Source organism: Phoca vitulina, unplaced genomic scaffold (genome assembly GCF_004348235.1).
Source record: "Phoca vitulina isolate PV1807 unplaced genomic scaffold, GSC_HSeal_1.0 scaffold7, whole genome shotgun sequence".
NCBI lineage: Eukaryota > Metazoa > Chordata > Mammalia > Carnivora > Phocidae > Phoca > Phoca vitulina.
In genome coordinates, this window is record NW_022589710.1 from 61,139,904 (window position 1) to 61,153,428 (window position 13,525).

General features: G+C 39.2%; 1 protein-coding gene across 6 annotated transcripts in view; it reads left to right on the plus strand.

Annotated features, from left to right (window-relative positions):
* Window positions 1–13,525, plus strand: part of UNC79 (unc-79 homolog, NALCN channel complex subunit) — a 237,325-nt gene that overhangs the window by 16,677 nt on the left and 207,123 nt on the right. The window lies entirely within an intron of this gene.

A 13,525-nucleotide genomic window follows, 5' to 3' on the forward strand; every position in this document is an offset into this window, starting at 1 on the left:
TTGGCTTTCAACAGTTTGAATATCATACGGGTTTCTGTTGGCAAGGGAAATCTTTGGCTGTTATTTCTTCATGTATTTTTTCTGCTGCATTCTTTCTGTCCTCTCCTTCCAATTACACATCCATAATTTTATTGTGTAATATTATCTAGTAGGTCTCTGAGGCTCTGTTCATTTTTCCCCATAGTCTTTTATTTTTCTTTTATTTTCTCTGTTCTTTAACCTTGAGGACTGTCTGTTGGTCTATTTTCAAGTTCACATACTCTCCTTTGTCATGTCCATTTGGCTGTGAAGTCTAGCCAGTGAATTTTTTTATTTCAGAAATTGTATTTTTCATTTCTAGGATTTCCATCTTGTTCTTTTTTTAATTATTTTTATTTTTCTGCTGAGACTTCTTATTTCTCTGATGAGAGTTTCATGCACTGAAAGCACATTTTGTTTTACTGTTTCTAGGATAGTTATAAAGCAGTTGCATATACCTTGCCTGTTAGTTCCAACATCTGTTTCATTTCATGATGAAGCTAGACTGATTTTCTTCTCAGAATGTGTTTCATTTTCTTGGTTCTTCGTACATTGGATAATTTTGGATTGTATCCTGGACATTATAAATGTTCAGTTGTGGGTACTTTGGATTCTGTCATTCCCCACTGATGAATGGTGTTTTCTTTATTTTAGTGGGTCATTTTCTTGGCTGGGCTTGGACTGCAGACTCTGTTGCATATGCGTAACTTCTTACTCTGTTCGGGTCTTTTGCCTTTGAGTAGGCTGCTTTGAGTCTGCTTTGTATTTGTGTGTTTCAGGTGTCCGTCAGGGAGGTGAATATTCGGAGTTTGCAGGTCCCCCGTCCAGCTCTTTGTCTGGTGCGGCTCCCCTTCTTGCTTCACCACGATGCATGGTTTACCAGCATTTCTTTTCTTCTCTGGTTCCCCAGGCCAGAAAGATCGTGGGTTTTCTGTGTCTGCTTTTACCACTGTGCATGCTGCATGGACTGCACTTAGCCTCAGTCTAAAAGCCATGGCGATGGGAACTTACTGGTTTAGCTGCCTGTCTTCTCTTTTTCTTGGCAGCTGGTAATCCCTAGCCGACTGAGTCTGTCCATTCTCCTGTACTTTCAGGCAGTTTTCTTTTTTTTTTTGTCTAAGCTTTGTAGTTGTTTTCTGTGAGAGGAAGAGGGATTGTTGGTAGAGGTTTATTTTATCATAACCCAAAGCCGCTTCATTTCTTTTTAATTTTTAAGAATCTCTCCTTTCCATGTTTTATTTTTTATGCATTATCCATTGTACTTATTTATTCCTATGTTTCTGCTGGTTTAGTCTTCATTTTAAAACTTTTTTGGGGGGTGCCTGGGTGGCTCAGTTGGTTAAGCATCCAACTCTTGATTTCGGCTCAGGTCATGATCTCAGGGTCCAGAGATTGAGCCCCTCATGGGACTCCGTGCTCAGCGGGGAGTCTGCTTCTCTCCCTCTCTTTCCCTCTGCCCCTACCCCAGATAGTGCACGCGCTCTCTCTCTTTAATATAAATAACTAAATCTTAAAAAAAACACACATAAAAAAAATCTTTTTTTTATTTTTAGTTCTCTCCAGAGATCTTTCACCTTTTTCAAAATCTTTCTTTTCTCTAATCACCTAATTTCAGTGTGTTCAATAACACAGTTCAATTTCCTTTAGCTTATTTTGAGATATTAGGTTACAGTTTTCATCTCTTTGTGCATATGTCTCTGGTCCTTATTCTCTTTTCCTATGATAAATTCATATGGGATTTTCTGTTGCTCATTTTTTAAGCAAAGTGAGTTTTCCTATAATTTCAGGAGGGGGAGAGGAGGGGTCAGGATAAATTTAGGGCTCCTCTTCTTTTCTTTTGTTTTGCTTTTGCAAAGTGATAACAAAATATCCTCATGTACTTTCTGAAAACTGTTTTGCTTGGTTCCCATCCCCACTTTTATTTGTACTTTCTTTTTCTTTTGCATTTCTGCATCTTATATCCTTACACTGTTCAGTTGGAATTCTATTCCCAGCAGTTTCTTCTGAGCACAGGGCTTTATCTTGAGGGTAGCCTTAGTTTGTTAGTATTTAGAGCTGAGACTCTGCTCCATCATCACCATCAGATCTTATTACCTGAAGAACACCCTCCTTGCCTTGACTTCGGTTTTCAGATTGGGCCACCACAGTTTCTAGTGAGTATCTGTGGACAATTTGGGAATTCTCTTGTCCAGAGGACCATCAGAGGTTCCTTTGGGGTCTTCCAGCATGGATGCTGATACCATATGGGCATGTAGCTTTCAGAATTGGTTCATGGGGCCACCTTGCCCCCTAATTTTGTTGTAGATATTGTCAGCCAGTCTGTGGGTTTGTCATCCTCATTGATCTGCCTGTTTTTAATGGAGAGACTTAGGTTGATTCAAAAACAGTGGACTGTCATTGCACTTTTCCCAGAATCCTCCTCTTTTAGCATACTTAACCTGATTTTTTAAAAAGATTTTATTTATTTATTTTGAGAGAGAGAGAGAGCATGCACACAAGTGGGGGGAGGGGCAGAGGCCAAGGGAAAGAGAGAATCTCAAGCAGATGACACACCCAGCACGGAGCCTAATGTGGGGCTCGATCCCAAACTGGGAGCCGAAATCAAGAGCTGGACACGTAACCGACTGAGCCACCCAGGTGCCCCAACTGACTTTTTTTTTTAAATCCTATTTTCTGGTATTTCAAATCCATTCCTTGAATAAATGATTGCTGCTTTTAAGAACCAGGCTGTGGCTGTTCATCCACTCTCTATGCCTGTGTCAAAGTGACGTTTCAAGAGCCCCTTTACTCTTTCTTTTTTCTTGTTGCCATTAAGAGACGACCAAAACCTGTAAATATGGGAAGGTCCAAATCAATGGCAATATTGTGCTTTCCTTTTACCCGTGGGTTTGTGTTTGCTCTTCAGTTTTTTGAAATTAAATAATATAGTGTTTATATACACTATACACATGTTCAGGGGATAAAATTATAACGAAAGCCAAGAGACAGACTGACAGAAGAGTTAGAAAAGTATTGACCTCTATGATGAGTGAGGGGGATGAAATTAGAGCTGGATCAGGTAAGATACAGAGAATGTACTGCCTTTTAATCTGGGTGGTAGGTACATGGGTAGGTATTATTCATTTGAAATCATATGCAGAACTCTGCGCCCCCTCTCATATCATGAAGATAAACCAAACAGAGTGTCTGGGACACAGTGTAAATTTGGTACCCTTGAAAGCCCCTCCTGGGGACATCACTGAGCAAGGTCAGGAGAGAGTCCAAGGAAAGCAGGGCTCACCACAGTTGGAGCTTTTGGTGGATATGGCAGTGTGTGCCAAGTACTAGACTTTTGGCAAAAATACGATGAGGGAGTGGGTTACTCTGTATTTTTTACTTAAGATCAACATGATCTCTCTCTAGCTCTTAGAAGTAGGTCGAGGAAGAACATGTCTTTGGGAGCAAAATGAGTGTCCTTAGCTGTTTCAGGAGACTGGAAGAGAATAGGAACTTTATTGACTCAAGAACAAAGAGAATCTGGGCTGCAGTCCCTCAGGCATTCTGCTTTGGGTCAAAAAACCAGTATATTGGCTGTGGGGCTCTTGGTGATGACATCTTTCAGCAGTCGGTCTCTTGAACGACATATAGTGCTTTCATACTGACTGACGGCCCTCTGTGCTCATGCACAACCGGGTCTTTCCCAGGAGAAAAGATGCATGGGAAATACATTTTTTGAAACCATGAATGTCTAAACATGCTTTATTGTTGATTTATAGTTTTCCTGAGTATAGAATTCTACTTTGCGAATATTTTTTTCAGAGTTTTAAAGGCACTGCTTCATTATTTGTCTTGCTTCCAGTATTGTTTTTGAGAAATCCAAAGCCCTTCTGATTTCTGATGTAAATTAAAAAAAAATATTTAAAAGTCTGTAGGATATTTCCTCTGTCACCAGTTTCTGACATTTCACTATGATATGCCTTGTTATGAGTCTATTTTTATTTATTGTGATGGGTCTTTTTAATCTGCCATTTTCTAAAATTTTCTTAACTAATTTTGTTAATGATTTTTTTTTTTAAAGATTTTATTTATTTATTTGAGAGAGAGAATGAGATAGAGAGAGCACATGAGAGGAGGGAGGGTCAGAGGGAGAAGCAGACTCCCCGCTGAGCAGGGAGCCTGATACGGGACTCGATCCCGGGACTCCAGGATCATGACCTGAGCCGAAGGCAGTCGTTTAACCAACTGAGCCACCCAGGCGCCCCTTGTTTTTTTTTAAAGATTTTAATTTATTTATTTGACAGAGAGATTGACAGTGAGAGAGGGAACACAAGCAGGGGGAGTGGGAGGGGGAGAAGCAGGCTTCACGCCGAGCAGGGAGCCCGATGCGGGGCTCGATCCCAGGACCCTGGGATCATGACCCGAGCCGAAGGCAGACGCTTAACCGACTGAGCCACCCAGGCGCCCCCAGGCGCCCCTTGTTAATGATTTTTAAACCTATCTGGCTTTGCTATTGCCTTTTTCTGGAACTCCTTTATTCTGATGTTGGATCTCCTGGATTGATCATTTTTCTCTTAATTTGTCAGTTTCTGCTGCACTTTGGGAAAATTTTCTCAACTCTATCTTTTAGCCCTCTGTTAATTATTATTAATTTCCTAGATTGTGTTTTTTAATTTATAAGAACTCTGTTTTGTTCTGTTCTGTGTATTTTTTTTTTTTTTTTATAACACCTCAACATTCATTCATGGGTATAGTCTCTCATCTTTCGATAGTAAGAAGTTTTTTTTCTTTTTTTTAAGTTTTTCTTCTTTGAGCCACCTGGGTGGCTTCAGTGGGTTAAGCATCTTCCTTTGGCTCAGGTCATGATTCCAGGGTCCTGGGATCGAGCCCCACATCTGCCTCCACGCTCAGCAGGGAGTCTGCTTGTCCCTCTCCCTCTGTTCCCCATCCCTGCTTGTGCTCTCTTTCTTTCTCAAATAAATAAATAAATAAATCTTTAAAAAATAGTCTTAAAGCTTTTCTTCTTCTACATAGACTCTTTTTCTCCAAGTTGATTTTTCTGTTCCTTCTGTCCTGTCTTCCATGTTAGATGCTTGGGCATTCTTTGCTATCTGCTCATGGTTAAGAGTTGGGGCTACGAAGCTAACCTGTGCATGTCAGTGAGCCATTTATTGGGGAGCCGCTCATATCACAGTCTATCTTTAGGTCTTTCCTCTTTGATTGGTCAGATTCACAGAAGGGAGGAGAAAAAAAAGAGGTGAGGGTCTGACTGCTAGGTGTTGGGGGGCAGGGGTTGGTTTGGTTCCGTGTTCTGTATTCACACTTCATATAGCCACCATACTTCCTTGGTATAGGTCAGTTACTCGGTCTTCAGCCAGGTTTAGTTTCTTCCATTCCAGAGGCCCTCTGGTGTAAATTCTCTTTAGACAATACACTTCAGATCTGCTGAGCTGGGGAGAGGTACTCTCTCAGAGATGAGGTAGGGGAGAAAATGTAGGGAGCCAAGTGCTTCTTAAATAGCCTTCAGCCAGTCCCTCTTGTTATAGCTCCCACTCCTGCCCCACACCTCTAGCACCTGAGCCGTCTGGTACTGCCAGCTCTGTACCTTTTGGGAATTCTGAGATGCACATCATTGGTTCTCAGCTTTGCCTGCTGCTGGCCTGGGATTCTGCTAAGTCAATTGTTATTTGTCTATTGGCTTTCAAGCTTCCAGAATTATGTTGCTGTGTGTCTTGTTGCCTATTGTCCCTTTCTTCTTGTCTTTAAAAAATCCTTTTAGGGGCACTTGGATGGTGCAGTTCATTAAGCGTCTGACTCTTGGTTTCAGCTCAGGTTATGCATGATCTCAGGGTGGTGAGATTAAGCCCCGTGTCAGGCTCTGTGCTCAGTGCCAAGTCTGCCTCAGGATTCTCTCTCTCTCCCTCTGCCTCTGCCCCCCCACCCCCTGCTTGCTCTCTCTCTCTTATAAATAAATAAATCTTAAAAAAAATCCTTTTACTGTAGTTTGGTGGCATTCCAGGTGTTATGAGTTGGATGTTGTGTTCACTTTGTGGTGTTAACCCAGAAACTTTCTCCCACTTTTTCATGTCCAGCATCTTCTCATTCTTATGTCTTAACTTACCTATAATCTCTTCTGAGAAGAGGACTTCCCAAACCACCCTATGTAAAGAAAGCATTCCTGTCGCCTTGTTTTCTATTGTAGCTCCTTGTATGTTTCTTTTTTTTTTTCTCTTCTTGTGTGTTTCTTTATAGATGTTTGGAACAATTTTTTGCCCTCCTGATTTATCTTTCATACTTTACCATAAGATTTATGAGATCAGGGGCTGTAGCTGTCTCATGTACTGTTAGATCCCCAGTATTTGGCACATCATTGACCCCCCAAGGAACATTTGCTGAATGAGTGAAGGAACAAATTATATATAGACTGCATGATTTAAAAAAATTGATAATAAATTCTTCATTTTTTTCATATGTAGAAGAAAGAAGGGCAGGGGGAATAAAGTAGCACCTACCTTATAGACTTGCGAGGTTTACAAGAGTTAAAAGGCTAAGATGCTTGAACAGTGCCTGGCACGTAGTAAATACTAAAGAAATGTTATAATTTTAAGAGTTTTAAAAAGAGTCTCTGAAGAGTTATGATTTTATATTTAATTGTTGCTCAGTTTTAGTCAAGTTAGAGAAAATGTGTGATGGACTGAATTATTCTTGAGTATTGTATCATATATTCTGAGTCATAGCATGTCTGAATTTTAACTCCCGATTGGTCATGAATCTCAGCTTGGACTTTGGCGCTGTCACAGAAGACAATGTACTTTAACAGGAAAGCAGGATCCCAGATATTTCCGAGTTTACCCCACATAACCAGACATTTACATTTCAAGACAGTGCTGTGTATAATTCATCATCTTATTTAGGCAATTCTGAGATATCTGTATCTTCTTAGGCAGTATAATTTATTTTCAGTGTAATAATTTTCTTTTGAAATGGAGCCACATTGATTGGAGAGATGGTTGATAATTCAGATATGTCTTGAGTATTGCACTTAGATGTAGAAACTTAAAGTATGATTCATAGTCATCAGCCTCTGTATATCTCTGAAATTATTTAATTTCTACCAAATAGCTCCTCAGTTCCTGAAAAATCTATGATTATAGAGAGCTCAGTACAGTTTAGCAGTGAGAGATTAAAACATTCTCTAGTTTTCATCTGCTAAATCTATGTTTGGATTTATACTTCCTTGAACAAATCGGTAATACTCCTGATCCTCCCCACCCTCATCCTGGCAGTTTCAAGTACAGTCTTCGGATGTCTTGTCACACCAGAAGGAAGGTACAAGTTTGTGAGTCACTCTTTGGATCGGGTGGGAGGTACTTAAAATTTGGCCTCTTAGGTTCTTCAGTTTTGAAATCTTGATCTGAGGAGGTTGTCCAATAAACTTCTAAGAACAAACTTTGTAATCTAACTTGATTGGTGTTAAAATAAAATAGGGCTCCATATTCCATGTCAAACCATTGCTAACATCCACGGAACACTCAGTGTGAAGAAACTTCACTGCCCTTACCATTTTCCCCATCACACCACGAAGTTGGACTTTCATGGTTTCTAGAACAAGCTCTCCTGACCGGTAGAAACTGGAACAGCAATATTCTCTTTTGACTCAAATAAATTGTTTCCCCCCCTTTTTTTTTTACTACAAATGTCCCATTTCTGGCAAATGAAATATTTTCATGTTAAGACTTTTTCCAAATGGGGAAAAAAAAAAGACTTTCTCCAGTTGGCAAGTGGTTAGGTCTCACTAACTCGTGCATGAAAGCATTAGATGATTTTATGTATCTATTTTTTTTAAATGTGCTAAAAAATATATGGTGGGCGACAACTAGTTCAGTTGTTTCTCTTTATAGGTGACATGTCAGAAAGTGGCTTTATCATTTATCTCCTATGTGACCTTGGTCAAGTTACTTAACCTCTCCAGAGCCTTGGTTTTCTCATCAGTAATATGGGAATAATAATAATAATAATATAACTATTATTTTTGTGTTTATGTCACAAAGTAAACACTCAGAATTTAGAATTATTATTGAGATTATTGTGACCCATGGGATGAGGATTATATCTTTTTTATTTTTTATTTATCCACACCTCAAAGTGCCTGGCACATAGTGGGTGTTAATTCAATATCTGATAAACAAGTGAGAATACTGATACCTTTTCCTTCCCCTTTGCTGCTTAACTTTTACTTGATGTCTAAAATTCCCTACAACTCCTGACATACTGTTTCTTACAAGTTAGCTGCTCAAAAATGTAACTGAATAATGTCTGTGGAAATGCTCTGAAAAGTGTAAATGGCTATGCTAAAGGTAATTGATGATGATAATGTGATGATCTACAATGTAATGATGTTGATGGTGTTGGCATCACTTGCCAAAGAATGGGAGTGTTTTTCACTGATCTCCCCTGTCTGCTGAAAGGTCCAGGTAAAGTTTGCCACCTGGAACCAAAACCGACTGAAGTACATATATGTAAGTATGTGAATACTTGGACAAATAGACAGTGAAATTTGTGACATCTGACATCTTTTTGCTTTTGAGGGGATATTTGACTGTTTTAGCTCTCTAAATAGGTATATCCTTTCCATCACCCTTCGTTTGTATCTTTATGACGTTTTGCTTTCAGTTGAAGAGTATGATCTTCCTCAAAGAAGAAAGATCATTCTTTTATCAAGGATTTGTGAAGAACTCTGGTTTCTCACTAGACCTCCCAAACAGTTGTTCTGCCCACATCTCCATTTTGGAATGTCTTTATTATTAGCTAGATTTAATTTTTATTCTTTAAAAAATATAAGTCTCTGAATATAAAACTGGATTTTAATACCAAATGTAGTGATAGGTTATGTGTGTGTGTTTGTGTGTGGTTATGCTTGATTTTTTGATGAAAGATCACTGCTGTGTTTTCTTTACTCCACCGGTTATTCCATTTTAAGGTTCACAGTATTGGTTGGACTGGGAAAGGGAAAGGAGAAGGATCACACATGTAACTGCTAATTACAGTAGCGATTTATTATCTGTTATGTGCCAGTCATTGTGATAAGTAGTTTATTTATGTAATATTTAAAAATCGTTATAGCAACCCTGTGAGATAGATATCATTATCCCCATTTTATAGGTTAGGAAATTGAGGCTCAGAGAAGTTCATTACTTTACCTGAGTTTTCATAGGTAGTAAGTAGAAGAGCCCAAATTAAAATGACAGCTGGGTTTTAGTTTTAGTTGACCCTAATTTTCTATATGTTTTAAACTCTTGGTTCCTCTATCTTTCTATGTGTAAAGTAGAACTTTTTTTCTGTGTGGAAAAACTCCAGTTGTTGGGGGTGAAGTGAGGAAGAGGGTTGAGTTGACTTTTGTAGCTGTAGAAAATTACAGATGTATAATGAATTAATTAATGAAAGGCTTGGAGGAGCTGGGATGTGGGGCAGAAATGGAATACAGAGACCACAGGCCCATATTCTCTGTGTTCTCAAGCCTTCCTTAGGAGCCTGGTGACTGCACACTGAAGTTGTGATACCAGAAGGGAATGAGGAAGGGGTGCAGATGCAATTTATGAAATGTCTTTCGCAAATCTTGTTTGGCTTCTGATATTAAGGGATTTATTTGTTAATTTTATTGGATGTGATAGTAGTATTGTGATTATAAGTGTCTTTTTAGTTGGCAATTATACTTAGGTATAAGTGGAATGATCTGATGAATAAACAAATATGATAGTGAAGTTTAGTGTTGGGTACATGGCTTCATTTTATTTTTCTCTCTACTTGTATGTGTTTAAAATTTTGATAGTAAAAAGTAAACAAAAAGACCAAAACCCAACCTCCAACAGCTCCATGTAAAAATAAAGGATAGACAGAAGTTAGATACTAATGAGGACTTTTAAATGTGATGGGCTAAATTTAGGCTCAGTGGGCAGTAGACAAGACTCCAAATTCTAGTATGTTGGTATAGCCCTATCTTACAACCAAAGTTCTCTCAGTTTGAATCTTTACCAGTATCACAGGTTCAAATTATGTCTTCAAATGGGGTAGCCTGGGCACCGCTGCCCTTGGGAGTTCTCTGTGGTCCTTATGCAGCAGAGGAAGGGAATCTAACTCATTCTGAATAGAATGGGTCCAATTTTAGCTGTGCCAGGCCCTGTATATTTTCCAGTTTTCCTCCTAAAGTAATTTTTCCCAATTATCCTTCCTAAGGGTGTGCCTGTATGAAGGGTGTTTCACTCTCTTGCACCTAGAGGTACATAGTTCTAATCTCCAGTTGAAACTGACTCAGAGGATGAGGACTATTTATATTTCTCGGTCCTGACTCTGTTCCTTGAGCTGGCCAGGTGAGAGCAGGGCATGTATTGTCCCATGATTGTAAGATCATGCCTGGTTTTCATGCAGTTAATTCTTTAGAGTGGGGCTCTCTGTCTATCCTTCTCACTCTTGGAATAAGTAGTCTTTTACGCTCTCTCTGTCTTTGTAGACACAAGCCCATCCTCAGTCCTTCAGTCAGCTTTCTTTTTCTTAAAATTTATTTTATTTTTATTTTATTTTATTTATTTATTTGACAGGGAGAGACACAGTGAGAGAGGGAACACAAGCAGGGGGAGTGGGAGAGGGAGAAGCAGGCCTCCCACCGAGCAGGGAGCCCGATGTGGGGCTCGATCCCAGGACCCTGGGATCGTGACCTGAGCCGAAGGCAGACACTTAATGACTGAGCCACCCAGGTGCCCCCTTCAGTCACCTTTCAACCAGACCCCCAAATGGCTAGTGGTGGAATTGGGACTTTGGAAGAAAGTGATACAGTAGTTCTTGTGATACAAATTGTCCTTTTTATAAGAAATAGGAAGAAGAGGGGGAGGGAATTAGTGTCATAACCAAGATCCAAAACTAGTCTATGAAAGGAGTATGAATTCTAAACAGCTTTGCTGTACCAAGAATCATGTGATATATGAATTCATTCATTCATTCTCATTCATCAGACATTTATTTAGAACCAGACACTTACTAAATTCTGGATATGTAAAAATAAAAGAGACAGTTTCTGATCCCCAGGACCTGACAGCCTAGTGAAGGAGACTGTGAGTGAGTTAATGACTATAGCATATAGTGGTGAGTGCTATGATAGAGGGAAGCCCTGTGTTTTAGGAAAGCACAAAGGAGATGCATCTTGTGGTAGGGTGGGTTAGTTATCTACAGTGGAAGTGGTTATAGCTGAACTTTGAAGAATTATTAGGAGTTGGCCAAACAGTCAAGTATGGATTGCGTTCTTGTAGAGAGACTAGTGTGCAAAACCATGGAAGAGTAAGGGCATTATGAATTGGGGTTTTTGCAAGTCGTTATGGCTGAAGTGTGATACATATGGAAAAGACAGATGAAGCTTGACAGATGAGCAGGGATCTGTTCATGTTGGACTCTTCTAGCTAATTGTTTGGATTTCAACCAGCAGGAAATGAGGAAGATTTGCATTTTAGAAAGATGACTCTGGAAGATCATGTGAAAAAGGGACCGTAAGGATTTCAGTCTGTATGTCAGAGCAATAATCTAGGAGATTTTGCAGGCTTAAATTAAGGTGATGTCAGTGTAGTTGGTGCAGAGAGTAGATTTTATTTAGAGATGATTTATAGATACAACCATATGGACCAACAAGTAGAATCTTCTGGACCTGGGAGACACAAAAATGGTGAATTAAGACATGCAAGATGAGTAAGAAGGATATCTGATTCCTTACTGATACTCTAATCAAGAGAAGAAATGAAAAAGGCACAGACATAATTTTTAACTTTAACCATTGCGGTAAATATTTACAGTATTCCAAATTTGTAAAGTATGTCCAGCCCTCTCTATATATCTGTCATTTCTCAGTGAAGGCTTAGCTGAAAAGCAGATGAATTGTTTCAAAGGGAGCAATGACAGCAAACCCATAAAGTCTTGCACTTTATGTAGTGGAAGAAGAAACCAATAAAAAATAAGATGGGATTAGGGGGTCTGCTTTCAAATCTAGGGTAGTAATCACCAGCTTTTGTAATGAATGTGGGGGAAGTATTATTTTAATTTCTTGTTTGGCAAAACCAGAACAGAACAAATCAAAACAAACAAACAAGAACCCCTGAGGCTCAGAGATATTAAATGATTTGCTTGAGGTCACACCTAGGTGTAGGTGGGAACTGACGCTGTGTCCCAGGGCTCTCCGCAGGACATTGTGATAGCTCCATGACAGGTGCCCACAGTGTTTAGGGTCCAAGTGAAAAGGAAAATGAGCGGCCTGTTTGAAGAAAAAAATGAGTCAATTCTGCAAATGATAATGAAGAACCTTTAAAAATTTTTGGAATATATCAAGGGAAATGATTATTTGGAGTTCTATTGAATGAGAGATGGGAGGAAAAAGAAATCATGAGGGGCGCCTGGGTGGCTCAGTTGGTTGGGCGACTGCCTTCAGCTCAGGTCATGATCCTGGAGTCCCAGAATCGAGTCTCGCTTCGGGCTCCCTGCTCAGCGGGGAGTCTGCTTCTCCCTCTGCCCCTCCCCCTCTCATGTGCACTCTCTCTCAAATAAATAAATAAATCTTTCCAAAAAAAGAAATCATGAAAAAATTTCTGCATTATTTACATTTTACACAAACACATTCTATCTAGAAATGACTTATTTGTAGTTGACATTTAAACATAGTTGACATTTAAACTTTTAATCCATTTTAACCACTGTGTTAAGGTTGACCATCTGCTATGCACCTAGCGTTGTGACAAATTCTAAGGGAATTTGAAATGATATTTAACACAGTTGTATCCTCAGAGTTCTTTTTTTCTTTTGTATCCTCAAAGTTCTTAAGGTATTGTTAGGGTTACTAAGTTTGCAGACATGAAACTAATTTAGAACCATCTGGAACAGTTTATTATCAGTGACAAATTTATATAATGAAGTGACAGAATTTTTGAGGCAGATAGTGAGTGCTCTGAGCAGTCAGAAAAGGGAGTGGTGATAATGGCTGGAGTCAAGCAGAAGGCTTCATGAATGGTGTGACTCTGAAGGTGGGCCTTGAAGGATTATAGAGATTTGATTTTTCAAGGAGAAAACTGTGGGACCAGTGAAGTAAACAAGTTCTGTTTTGTGTGTTTTTTTAAAAACACATTTAGGTTAATATTTCATCTGTTCACTGTAGTGTTCCTTAATGAAATACTAGGCATAGCACAGTCATCAAACAGTGAAATAGGGGCAGTATTAATATTTCATGCTATACCATAAAATTAAATATTATTAAGCTAGTAAAAGTAATTAAAGAAGACTGGGGCCCGGTGGAGAAGCCTGGCTTATAGCCAGTGAAACTAACTGGTCTACCACTTACTAGCTTGTGCCTTTGGTCGAGTCAGTTACTCTTGAGCTTTGGTTTATTCAGTGATAAAAACCACTCCAAAAGGTTATTGTGAAGATCAAAAATAATATGTATGGAGCACCTGATGAATAGTGGACATTCAGTAAACGTTCTTCATTATTATTCATAGGTACATGA